Raw genomic sequence first — 14,028 nt, forward strand, 5'->3', positions numbered from 1 at the left:
GTCGTTTACCCACAATCCAAATCAATACAAATGAAATACTATAAATAATTCATCATTCCCCGGAAGTTGTGTAACAACCGTCACACGTCACTGTTGTGAGTCACCAATGTGTCACACTGTCCCATAGGAATACCTTGGCTTGTGTTCAACCATAGGTCGTTGGCCACGGCACACAGAAATCATTGCAAGCATTTTGACAACAAGCTATGCATGGACTTTATACGTTTCAACAACCGCTAAAACATCCTCTCGGAGGGTGGACTTATTACGCCGGTATTGGAACCGCTTTTCGTTCCACGTGATCGCGCCAGGCACTAAGTTCGATGACGTCATATGGCGCACGGGAGGAAACGACGTTGCGTCAGGAAATTGGAAACGTCAACCATTTCTCATGGGGGGCGCAAGCTATAATATCTGAAAAATCCGCATGTTACTGTTACGTCACAAAAAGTATTGCGTCATAAAAACACTTTTTTTGATGACTCATATGTGTCGTCACCAACCGTTTATTCGTGGCGCAACTTTCAGTTAAAATAAGCAAGCTATAATTTATACGTATTATGTTTTTATCGTGTTGCAGTGTTTAGTTAGCTAGCTGTAACCGCCACAGGACCGTTACCAAAGGGAGGCGTTAAAGAAATAAAGCCGCTCTAGGGCAATGTTTCCCAACCGGTGGTACGCGACGGCATTCCAGGTGGTACGCGAGCTCGTTCATAAAGTGATCTCAATATGTTTGTTACTTCAACCCCTAGGTTACTTTATAACACTCAACTTGGTGGTACGCGTCGAAATTGTTTTACCTCTGTGTGGTACGCAACCACAAAAAGGTTGGGAATCACTGCTCTAGGGGGTAGAACGCTGCATTCAGAATCATACACTGTGTTTTTTCTCCAAATGAGAAATATATGCAAACCTGCCAAAGGGAATAGTGTTGTCACATTGGAAAAATCATCTTACTTGTCCAAAATGCAACACACCCTATAGTAAACCAGCAAATTCAGAAGCTGTAAGGTCCATGACATCATTTTTACCTGGCCAAATTCCAAACTTTTCTTCGGAGCCTCAAACGCAGCAACTCGCTGGACGACGAAACTCCCAGGAAGATGTTTCCAACCTCATGTCGAACCCCAATCTATACGACCTCCCGAAAGTACACAAAGTGCCCCTTTGACCGTTACTTTCTTCCATTGGGTCCTTTAACCACCAATGCGCAAAGTGGTTGTCAGACAACTTGTCGTTCACTCGAGACCATCGAACTGTCATCAATGACACATTTCGTTTCTTTCTCAAATAAAGAAACAAACCTTAGGGAATCAGACAATGGCAACTTTTGATGTAACCAGTCTGTATTCATCAACATCCCGGTAACTTTCACGATTCAACTAATCCTGGACAAAGTTTTCTCTGCTGTCGTAACTGACTTTCAAGGTCTCAATAAGGATCAATTAAAGAAACTTTTGTCATGGTGAGTCTGCCACACAACCTTCCGGTTCAACGACAAGTTGTACAGGCAAGTCGATGTTGTTGGAATGGGCTCACCGATATCGCCTCTAACGGCTGACGTCTTTATGAACTACCTATAGTTGACACAGCCTTGGCCCGTACCAAATCACACCTCAAGCCCGACGTCCTCTCAGGTATGTTGACGATCTGTTTTTATCATTTTGCGATGAGCCCACATTTTAACTCTTTTTAAATCAATATAATCACACAGGAATTAAGTTTACCCAAACGATAAAATGTAACTACTCTATTTCATTTCTAGATGTACGCATTTGCAAGAAGGGGAGCTTTTTCGAAACAACAACCTTAGAAAAAACAACACACACCCGGCCTCTATTTAAATTAGAGACGATTCCCCCATCTCAACTACAAGTGCAACATTGTCGATGCCTTAGTACACCGTGCATATAACATATGTAACTCATTTAAACTCGTGCACGAGGAATTTCAGGCAATAAAGACTACCCTGCGACGCAATGCCTACCCGATGGCTTTTATCGTTGCGTTTTGACATTCCTGCAAACGCGTCACACTCAATCCCAGGTTAAAGAGACGACAAAGCAACCCCAGCAACACCTGCTTATGCGTCTTCCTTATCTCGACCTTGCTTCAAAACAGTTATAAATGGAAATTCGCGGTGGTGTCGCCCACACGGCAAAACACGCCTACGCCTTGCTTCCTCTGAAGGACCGGGAACCAACGCTGGAACGATCTAACGTTGTATACCGTATCACGTGTTCCTGTGGTTAAACATATATTGGCCAGTCAAGACGAAACCTTGCCACGAGACTCAAGGAGCACAAGACGAGCCCTTCTTCGGGTGTTTGTCAACATCTTGTGGTTAATCCAACGCACAAGGTCGACTTTAAAAATCCAACAATCCTTGGACAGATTGAAGGAAAACGGCGCCTCTCTTTTTTGAAAACAATTTACATCTAAACATTTCAGCCCCTGTTAAATGCAGATACATCCTCTGTGCCATTACGACTTTTTTTGTCATAAAAACCTCCCTTGGTCGCCGTGTATTTTATAATATATTTTTTTTTATCGTGCGCAGTGCATTTAATTTGTTTTTTACCCTTTGTTTTTATCACGACAATTTCATTGACTATTTTGTTTGTATTGAATATTAACAAAACCGTCAGTTATGTTCCTAAGTCTTCTACTTAAATAAAATTAAACTTTGGAATGAAGATTCGGTTTTTGTGCAAATCGTATACGTTGAGAGGCCACAGACAGGGTATACACACTGTTTCGACCTGGGGTGGTCTCAGCAGCTGTTGACTGTGGCACTGCACTAGCTTTTACACTAACAGGCACACAGATTACTACTTTGTGGTACGTGTACATAGTTGTTGCAGCATTGTTTTTTGGCGGGCTGGCATCGCTTGCTGCAACACGCGGTTACAAATTCAATGATAACCAGCTGTTGGGGAAGCTGCTGAGTTTGCGCGCAGACAACAATGGAAACTTCCTGTTTTGAAAGTAAAAAAAAACATTTACCACCAAACGGACACGTCAGGTATTTAGTTTTGGTGTTAGTGATTCAATCAGACAGTCGCACCGACCAATTGCAAGAAAATATTTTCAAAAAATTACCTTGTGTTCGTAATTTTGCATAGGAAAAAGTTGTTTGTGTCTCATTTGCGTTGCAACTTGCAGAAAAATCAGAGTTGTTTTTTAAGAATGTGGACACATGTTGTTTTGATTTTTTTCTGCCTCTGTCATGTTACATATTCTCAATATGATCCCACTTTCTCGGGGTTTCCAGCCAGTTATCAACAGAATGGGAATCATGCTGAGCCAGAAACAGTAAGAAGTTCTTTAAACAAAGAAGTTCTTTAAACAAAGATTTAAAATCTGACATTAAACATTTAAATATTGGGATCTGACCAAAACGACAGATGCAAGCCTAGCGACCACTGTAACTTTCGTAATCACACAAAAAGGCTGTAGCTTTTTATTACAGGATCAGCCTTGCTATTTATCAGGAATATATATTTCGCCCAGTGGGCATCTTCAGTTCCTTACAGTAAACACAATAAAACGATTTTTAAAAAAACGTCTGAAAAACAACAACAGTAGAGAATAACCCATTCTTTTTTGGAAGGAACTGCTCATGGGGCGAAATATATATTCCTGATAAAGCCAAGATTTAAAACCCTTTTTTACGGTTATTGTTGTGTTTGTAAGTCGCATGCACTATGTATTATTCTCTATGACATCGTCCAAAACCACTCCATCCGTCAATCAAATTGCTTCTTAATTGTAATCGATGCAGAGGTTATTGTGATTCGGATGTTCAAGTGATAGATTGAGTATTCCATCATATTAAAACCGTTTAGTTCGGTTCGTCAAATGCATTCGACCGTTGGTTTCCACACAGCTGACTTAGTTTCGGCTTGTAATTTCGTGATAATGACTAAATCTAAGCTGGGCATTTGCTTTACTGTAAAAAACGTTCTTTTTGTGACAGCATTCCGAGGAAAACCCATCGGGACGTGACGTTGCAACAACAGATGACGTCATCGCCCCAGCATAGTATACAGCATTTTTCCCGAGAAAGTAAAATCTTTCGCGACGAACGTCAATAAAAATTAAAAGAAAAAATGTTCCCAACAAATTTGCAAGGAGGATTGTAATGGGAATAAAAATGCTTGTGTAGAATCTTTAGGACCAGGCACATAAAAGATATTTGAAAAACCAAAGCACAAATCGAGCAGACGTCACGGATACGAAAGAGTTCTGAAATTCATTCATTTTCTCTTATTATTAAAGGAGCAAAAGTGCTGTTGGTTCTCTAGTCAATTATTGTTGCCAAGTGAAGTCCGTATTTCTTGTAATATCCTAGCGTTTTTATGTAGATTGGGATATGGTGTGATTTAAAAACACTTTCGCAACAAAACAAAGCCTTATATTCAAATAGTGAACAACTGGAAGATGACTTTCCCGGTTTATCATATTTCGTTTTCGATAATCACTAATCTCCTATATAAAAAATTGACCCGCGCCAAGAGAAATTGCCGAGCTTATATTACACATATATAACTACAGCCTCGCATGGCTGACAAACTTATGAACTAGACTTTGTTGTAGTTTTAACACTTTAATGCCAGGTATTAACACATTGAGTTAAACAAGATCCAAATACGCATTAATGCAAAACGTGAAAACGAGTTTTTGTGCAAGAGATATTTTCCCCTGAATACGTTGCAGGTTTTGGTAACGAATGCACAAATGACGCCAGGCAATTGAAAGCATATTAGCAAAAAAATCAACGTTTTTATTAATGTTCGGTTTAAAGGAATAGAGCCAGGTGATAAAAATGATTCAATGTTGTATAGATTCTGTGAATCACGGCTGTTTGTATAACTTCAAGTTCCTAGTGAAGCAAAAATTTACATGTTATTTTAGAACTTTTTGTTAAATGTCTGCATGTGAAAAATCAGTTTTCACGCTTACTAAGCCTATAATAAACAGAAATGTTAAAAGTAATCCAGGTGAAATGCTACGCTAACCTTTATAGTCAGTTTACTTACAGCCGCTAACGTACAAAGCATGACTTTACCTGCGATTCACAGCTTCGGCCAAGCGCCCCAATAGCCCTACAAGTATTATGACAACCTGAGTTGCCAACAATAACCTGGTTTCCAAAACCGATGCGGCAAAAGACCACATAACACCCGGGATATCCCGGCCACGAATCCCGAACAGGTTTTTCTTGGTATCTGGGTTGAGCGCTTGACCAATATTTTAATTGTACCTGCTTCGGTGCTTTTTATGCCAAAATGTTTTAATCTTATTTTGAAGCTTGACAAAACTGCATATTGTAAACCCACCTCACCAGTAACATTCCTTGAAGTCTATTATAGTGCAAGAAAAATCATTTAATCTTGACTGAATCAGTTACTTATCAGTAATTATCCACAATATAACACTAATAGAACAAAAAAAAACAATACTAAAGTACTGCGGTTGACCTCTAACGGCTTTTGTCTTCTGAAACCATCACACGGGCATCAACCTTCGTTAATCTATCCACTATTAGAATCCCAAACAGGGTACGGGTTCCGAAACTCATCAATTTTGAACTGTTACTAAATGAGCAAAAAGTGTCACTGGTTACTTCAGTTGATTAGTCGATAGGTTTGGACATTAGCAATGAAACTCGATAATGTTATAAAATTTTGGTGTTTTTAAGTGGGTTGGTGGGGATATGGTGATTACAAGCCATAAGTTAAAAATACTTTCGCAAGAAAACAAAGCTTTTTTATGGTACCTGGGATGAGCACTTGACTGATATAGTCGACTGTATCTGCTTCGGTAGTACTCACAATTTTTATGACCACACCGGGGTTTGAACCCAGAACAACCTGGGCACAAATCCATATCAGGTTTTCTTCTTGGTACACGGGTCGGGCGCTTGACCAATGCTGCCAATAACCCGCCCGACAGGCGGAACTCACAATAAATGGGAAAACAACTTTTACAACTATCTAGCCCCCATCTAACGTAAAAAAGGACTTTCTAAAACCATTACACGGAGATCAATTTTCGTTTATCTAACCTCTACTAGAATCACCTTCTGGGCCCTTCCTTACATTATTTCACAGCAAACCAGAGAGTGAACGCGAATATTTTGCTACTTTCTATCGCGATTTAAAGGACAGTTTTAGCTTTTTATTAGGGGTGTTAAGTGATCTGATTAGTTAGTGGTGGTGCCGAAAGGTTTGATTGTGTAACGTCGAAAAAAAACACATGTTTGTGTGTTGCGACCTATATGAAAAATGTTAGCCTAAATCTGGGTCTTAACAATATTATATATGATCGATCAGAAATCCTATTTGATCAACGCATTTAACATATAAGATCGCACGTGAGTTCTAATTGCTGTGTTTCCTAACCTGACTTTGAATGGAAACCCGATGCAAACACGACACAAATATTTATTTTATCACGATCAATTTTGGATACACTATTAACACACGCAATGATACCAACGCGAAACTAAGTGAATTTGAAGACACCCAATCGCTTACTGTGCTGCGCCGACATATTTTTGGACATATTTTGAAAACACTATACACTGCGTTTATCGCTGGTGACGTAACCATATGGTTATAATCAAGATCCGGATGGACCGGGTATTTCGGAACTGTCAACATTTCTTTCGGATATTAGTGGTTGTTCTTCACTTGCTTCACCTTCTACAGGGATAACAACATGTTTCTTCTCTTGAAATTTTTGGGATCCGGACAGGTTGAGAAACTCGACAGTAGAAGTCGAACGTTCCATTTCACCTTCTCCCACTTCCGTATGGTCAACATCAGATGTATATCCTCCACCGCTTGAGGACTGGCCTCCTTGCCCAATGGTAGCCCCACCGCTTGAGGACTGGCCTCCTTGTCCAATAGCAGCCCCACCGCTTGAGGACTGGCCTCCTTGCCCAATAGCAGCCCCACCGCTTGAGGACTGGCCTCCTTGCCCAATAGCAGCCCCACCGCTTGAGGACTGGCCTCCTTGCCCAATAGCAGCCCCGCCGCTTGAGGACTGGCCTCCTTGCCCAATAGCAGCCCCACCGCTTGAGGACTGGCCTCCTTGTCCAATAGCAGCCCCACCGCTTGAGGACTGGCTTCCTTGCCCAATAGCAGCCCCACCGCTTGAGGACTGGCCTCCTTGCCCAATAGCAGCCCCACCGCTTGAGGACTGGCCTCCTTGTCCAATAGCAGCCCCATCGCTTGAGGACTGGCCTCCTTGTCCAATAGTAGCCCCACCGCTTGAAGACTGGCCTCTGTTTCTTAACTGTTTCCCCAACGTTTCTAGTTCAGAAAGGAATTTTGCAATCTTTTCATCCTTGTTGGTCTTGACAAAACTATTGTTAAAAAATTCAGTCAAATCTTCATTTGTAATATCTAAGAAAAAATGGAAAAAACCAACATCACCCAATATTGCAGCCTTGGGCATATTATCTTTTAACTTAGTTTTCATATTTTGTTTTTGTTCTTCAACACCCTTCCGCAGTTTTGTAAAGGTTTTCACGCCCTTGCTTTTTCCACTCTGTTCGCAAAGAAACAAAAATAAGTCCAAGCTACAAGTTATGAAGCAAAAGGTGCAAAGGCTAATAATGTTCAGATGTAGGATAAAAGACAACAACACGACCTGTACGATAGTTATGACATACAGTGTGTTGAATGAGTTGTCGACACACTTGTAGGATCCATCGCACACAAATTCTGTACTTGGGTATTGCAATACAATTGAGTATATTATAACTGCAATCGTTGCAAAGATAAAACTTCCTATGTTTCTCCAAAAGTAAACTGTTTTAAAGGAGTTGAGACAAGCTGTTTTCTTGAGGTTCGAGGGAAAGCTCGAAGTTTGGACTACTCTGGCGTAATTTTCCAGCAATTTGGCTGACTGTTACTATCTGACGCAATGCAAGAAGTTGCCTGTACGCATCAACCATTCGCACATGGTCTACAAAGTCCGTTACCACTCTTTCCCCCACGTCGTTTGGTTTATCACTAAGATTCACAAGCTGCAATTCCGCTATTTTGTTTCTTAAAGATTCAAGACGTTCTATAATATTAAGTTTATCAATATTATTTGAAAAGAATTCAAAATCTGGCAGACTTCCACCCCAAAATCCAAAAAATGATTTTCCAAGTTTTGATAAATCTACTTTCCTTAATTTTTCAATAGTTTGGATTTCATGACACCGCCAGTAAGCATGATCAGCGCGTACGGTGGCATGGTGCAAGTTCTCTAAAGTCAGTAGTTCCTCACTGTTTTTTTGCAACTTTATCAGAAAAATCGCAGCAACTTGGATTTCTTTAAGGATGCGAAACTTAATTGGGAGGCAATCTTTCTGCGTCAGTTTTCGGATGTTTTCAATTTGATATAATGCTAAAAGTTGTATCAAACTGCCAGCTAACTCAACACATGGTTTGGCTTCGAAACTGCTGTGCAGCGCTGTTTTTGGTGGTAATCTTAATGTCTCAATGGCAGGATGCTTGTGTTGAGCACAAGTCACGTTTATTACACTCTGCAAAGAAAAGGACTTGTTTTGCTCTGAAACGGCTAGTAATTCCAAATTTTCTGTGGAAGGTTGTTTGAGGATATCTTCTTTTGTTCGGTTTCTTGGGGGATCTAATATCGTTTTAAATTCAAAATCATAAAAATTCAAGACATAATGGCTCACAACGTCATTTAGCAGTTGTGTTTGAAACTCTGGTGTCGAAGGAATGCCAGTGTTTTTCCATTTACCAAACTCTCTTGCAAAGCGTCTACATCTTTGTTTTTCCTGCGCAGTTAAGTCTGATACGTCGGATGGGTCAGGGGATGTAACTAGAGTTATAAACTCATCAACAGACTTCTCGAAATTTGAAACAAGTTCAAACAGCTTATGAAACTGGGCAATCTCATTTCTTACAGTGGAAATATGTTCCCATAGGTTCATTGCCATGTACAAGCAAATGGAGGACAGCACAAAGATCCACCAGAAGTTCGACTGAATGAAATTTGCCTCTGCTTTGCATTGTTCATTTACAAACAACATTTTGGGGTTTGTGAATGATTCAACATTGCTTCCATTGGCAAGTAAACAGTGCGATAGGGTAACATCACTTTCTTTACAAGGAAAACAATGCAATGAGTTGCTATCAGTTTTGTACAGCAAAAATATATTGGAAGCGACTATTGCCAACATTAAGTGCTTACGCATGGTTTCCCACCATGGCGTCAAGCCATAAGTTGGCAACAAGTTGCCTGTAAGGTAAATATCACTCATTGACATAACGAGTAAAATTTGCCGTTCCTCAAATAGTTTAATGCAGATAAACAAGCATCACAAAATTACTTTGCCATCTAAATCTAATAATCTTTTTTTTCAAATTTGTCTAATTCAGCATCAATGCTTCTGCAAATCAAACAAATGGTTTAGTGTTTGTTTCGTCCAATAGATTTTTATACACATCACAGATAAACCAACATACACAACAATCTTGATTACATAATGTAAAGACGACAAACCTAAAATCACGTCATTCAGAAACGTCCAATCGTATGCAAGTTTTTCTTTGTGTACTTTTTCTTTGGCTCAACTGTTTTGAAACTCATATAAAAAAAACGCGTTGTGCATATATCCCCCTTTTCAGTCCGTTTCATTTTGTCATTAACACAAATTTGTGTGTACCTGTATTTACAATTTAGTAATAAAGTGTGGGCATTGTTACTTGCGTTATTGTGGCCTGCAAACCTTGACAAACCAATTACCTAACCCCGGTAACAATCCTCACCAGAAACCATTGCAAAATAAAAACGGGTGAGAACAAATTACTACTACTAACTCATGCTGCTATTTGAATCGGCCAACGAGGCTAACACTCTTGCTGATACAGCACTTCGCGCTTCACTGGCATTCAAAGAACTTCTACCAATCAAGTCGACGCAATATTAAAATGTCACACATTTTTTGCTTTTTGTTGCAAAACTCCTTGACAATCAAGTAAAGCACGCCTGCTTAATTTTGCTACAAAAGATAATATTAATAAGGATATGGCATCCGCAGTTTATAGAGACGTATTGTGCCGTTGGACGTAATGAGTGAATTTCTGAACCCCGTTGCGTTCTTCTAATATTGTTTACGGGCAAACCTGCTCCATCGCAAGCAATTTGTAAAGTATTTATAGACGTATTGCAAACTTTAACGCTTTAATTGGTGTGCAGGGGTTACCCATGCATTAAGTACGATTTATGAGCGCCGTCTCCACCGATGGGTATTTTTGCTTTGTATCACATTGGTCGTTGTGACGTTTTTACGCTTAAATAATTAATTACTCTGTCATAATGTGCTGATATCATATAAACATCAAATTGTGTTGGCAAAGTGGTATTATACCATTCCTCTTTATTTTTATTACGGCTAATTGTGTAAGGAGTAAATCACTCGACCAGCTGTTTGGTTTTCGAACCAAATGTGTAGTATTTTTAGCTTGTTTCTGGTAGCGTGATCAAATGCCTAATACTTTACTTTTTCTGGTATCAGGCAACAGTGAACCTTCGACGAGATTTACAAAATGCTGACCAAGATCACAACACTTTTCTTTACTACATACGATAGTTGCTGTATATGAGTTTCCCTGCCCTTTTATTGCACCGTAATGGGGATTCTGGAATGCCAAAGTATATTTGCTGTTTGACACTTTGGCAATACATATCGCATGTCCACTAACAGCACATTATAAACCGCAAGAAGAACTTGTCCTCTTTGGATATTTTTAAGTACTTTATCCATGCCTACCTCTGCAGACATTACTGCTAATGTACATTTAATGCTTCAGGTGTGTTGTTATAATGATAGGCCACTACTGCTTCATAGAAAAAGCTTAGCAAAGCGACAGACAAAAAGGAATTGACAAAGCCACCGGATCGAGCATGTAAATAGCATTTGGCAACACCGAACTGCGTTAACCTAGCATTACCACAGACGTCGCTAGTGACGTAACAGTATGGTTATTTTGCTCACATTTATGATAATAATTGTCTAGTTCTTGCATTTCTCCCCCGCCAATTCGTTAGCCGAACACAAAACCGGCTTTTAACGGGACAAAGCCGAACACAATATACTTGTTCGGCGAAGAATAGATGAACAAAACACAATTAACCACACGAAAACATATACATACATACGTTTGTGAAAAGAACAACACACAATAATGCAAACAGGAAAATACAAGCATGCAAATTTACTAGAATCACCTTCTGGGCCCTTCCTTACATTATTTCACAGCAAACCAGAGAGTGAACGCGAATATTTTGCTACTTTCTATCGCGATTTGAAGGACAGTTTTAGCTTTTTATTAGGGGTGTTAAGTGATCTGATTAGTTAGTGGTGGTGTCGAAGGGTTTGATTGATGTCACGGCGAAAAATATGTAACCAAAACACATGTTTTGGATTTATTTTGTTGTGAATCACTTGCCTGTGTGTTCTATATGCCAAATATTAGCCTAAATCTGGGTCTTAACAATATTATATATGATCGATCAGAAATCCTAGTTGATTAACGCATTTAACATATAAGATCGCACGTGAGTTCTAATTGTTGTGTTTCCTAACCTGACTTTGAATGGAAACGTGGTGCGAACACTACAAAAAATATTTATTTTATCACGATCAATTTTGGATACACTTTTAACACACGCAATGATACCAACGCGAAACTAAGTGAATTTGAAGACACCCAATCGCTTACTGAGCTGCGCCGACATATTTTTGGACATATTTTGAAAACACTATACACTGCGTTTATCGCTGGTGACGTAACCATATGGTTATATTCAAGATCCGGATGGACCGGGTAATTCGGAACTGTCAACAATTATTTCGGATGATAGTGGCTGTTTCTTCACAGATACATATTTCTTCTTTTGAAATTTTTGGGATCCGGACTGGCTGAGTAACCAAGTATCAGCTCCACCTCCAGAAGACTGGTCTTCTTGCCCAGTATCAGCTCCACCTCCAGACAACTGTTCTCCTTGCCCAGTACCAGCCCCACCGCTTGAGGTCTGGCCTCTGTTTCTTAACTGTTTTCTCAACGTTTCTAGTTCAGGAAGGAATTTTGCAATCATTTTATCCTTGTTGGTCTTGACAAAACTATTGTTAAAAAATTCAGTCAAATCTTCATCTGTAATATCTAAGAAAAAATGGAAAAAACCAACATCACCCAATATTGCAGCCTTGGGCATATTATCTTTTAACTTAGTTTTCATATTTTGTTTTTGTTCTTCAACACCCTTCCGCAGTTTTGTAAACGTTTCCACACCCTTGACTTTTCCACTTCGTTTGCAAAGCAACAAAAATAAGTCCAAGCTACAAGTTATTGCACTTGAACAAAAAATTGTGCAAAGGATAAAAATGTTCAGACATAGGATACAAGACAACAACACGACCTGTACGATAGTTATGACAATTAGTGTGTTGAATGAGTTGTTGACACACTTGTAGGCTCCATCGCACACAAATTCTGCACTTGGGTTTAACAATACGTATATTAAGTATATTATAACTGCAATCGTTGCAACGATAAAACTTGCTATGTTTCTCCCAAAGTAAGCTGTTTTAAATGACTGGAGTTGGGACACGCTGTTTTCTTGAGGTTCGGGGACAAGCTCGAAGTTTTGACTACTCTGGCGTAATTTTCCAGCAATTTGGCTGACTGTTACTATCTGACGCAATGCAAGAAGTTGCCTGTACGCATCAACCATTCGCACATGGTCTACAAAGTCCGTTACCACTCTTTCCCCCACGTCGTTAGGTTTATCACTAAGATTCACTAGCTGCAATTCCGCTATTTTGTTTCTTAAAGATTCAAGACGTTCTATAATATTAAGTTTATCAATATTATTTGAAAAGAATTCAAAATCTGGCAGACTTCCACCCCAAAATCCAAAAAATGATTTTCCAAGTTTTGATAAATCTACTTTCGTTAATTTTTCCATAGTTTGGTTTACATGACACATCCTGTAAGCATGATCGGTGTCATAGAGCAATTTCTCTAGTTCCTTACTGTTTTTCAGCAACTTTATCAGAAAAATCGCAGCAACTTGGATATCTTTAAGGATGCTAAACTTTAACTTAATTGGGAGGCAATCTTTCTGCGTCAGTTTGCGGATGTTTTCAATTTGATATAATGCTAAAAGTTGTTTCAAACTGCCAGCTAACTTATCACATGTTTTGGCTTCGAAACTGCTGTGCAGCGCTGTTTTTGGTGGTAATCTTAATGTCTCAATGGCAGGATGCTTGTGTTCATCACAAGTCACGTTTATTACACTCTGCAAAGAAAAGGACTTGTTTTGCTATGAAACGGCTAGTAATTCCAAATCTTCTGTGGAAGGTTGTTTGAGGATATCTTCTTTTGTTCGGTTTGTTGGGGGTTGTAATATCGTTTTAAAATCAAAATCATAAAAATTTAAGGCATAATGGCTCACAACGTCATTCAGCAGTTGTTTTTGAAGCGCTGGTGTCGAAGGAATGCCAGTGTTTTTCCATTTACCAAACTCTCTTGCAAAGCGTCTACATCTTTGTTTTTCCTGCGTAGTTAAGTCTGATACGTCGGATGAGTCAGGAGATGTAACTATAGTGATAAACTCATCAACAGACTTCCCGAAATTTGAAACAAGTTCAAACAGCTTTTGTAACTGGGCAATCTCATTTCTTACAGTGGAAATATGTTCCCATAGGTTCATTGCTATGTACAAGCACGTGGTGAGCAGCACAGAGATCCACCAGGAGTTCGACTGAAAGAAATTTGCCTGTGCTTTGCATTGTTCATTTACAAACAACATTTTGGGGTTTGTGAATGATTCAACATTGCTTCCATTGGCAAGTAAACAGTGCGATAGGGTAACACCACTTTCTTTACAAGGAAAACAATGCAATGAGTTGCTATCAGTTTTGTACAGCAAAAATATATTGGAAGCGACTATTGCAAACATAAAGTACTTACGCATGGTTTCCCACCATGG

The sequence above is a fragment of the Ascidia mentula genome, chromosome 9 (assembly GCF_947561715.1).
Source record: "Ascidia mentula chromosome 9, kaAscMent1.1, whole genome shotgun sequence".
Lineage (NCBI taxonomy): Eukaryota > Metazoa > Chordata > Ascidiacea > Phlebobranchia > Ascidiidae > Ascidia > Ascidia mentula.